The sequence below is a fragment of the Arachis ipaensis genome, chromosome B09, assembly GCF_000816755.2.
Source record: "Arachis ipaensis cultivar K30076 chromosome B09, Araip1.1, whole genome shotgun sequence".
NCBI lineage: Eukaryota > Viridiplantae > Streptophyta > Magnoliopsida > Fabales > Fabaceae > Arachis > Arachis ipaensis.
Genome location: NC_029793.2, coordinates 90,586,945 through 90,587,295, shown reverse-complemented (window position 1 = coordinate 90,587,295; position 351 = coordinate 90,586,945). Strand labels below are relative to the sequence as shown.

Genomic DNA, 351 nt, shown 5'->3' with positions numbered 1-351 from the left:
GGAGAACGAATAAACACAAGACTGAGGAGGACGACAATATTTTAACTTTTATCTAATCTATGTTATTTTCCCTCGAAGTTAGATGAGGTGTATGGTAAAATTAGCTATTATATTTTACGTTATACAGACATAATTTTAAAAATTGAAAAATTAATTCCTTTTTACTCTCGTACATGTACTAAAAGTTTACATGCACCAAAACCACCGTCTCCTCCACTCTTAATTATGAATTTATGATTTGTTTACTCACATTTGCTATCTCTTTGTTATCTGTCTTTTCTACTTTTATATTTCGACCACATTATCTTTTGTATTTTGGTGAGTTTTTCTCTTTTTTCTTGCTTGATGTCC

At 29.9% G+C, this 351-nt stretch overlaps 1 protein-coding gene across 1 annotated transcript in view; it reads right to left on the bottom strand.

Moving 5' to 3' along the window:
* The window catches only part of LOC107618270, a 22,701-nt gene that overhangs the window by 6,135 nt on the left and 16,215 nt on the right, over positions 1–351 (bottom strand). The gene's annotated exons all lie outside the window — the stretch shown is intronic.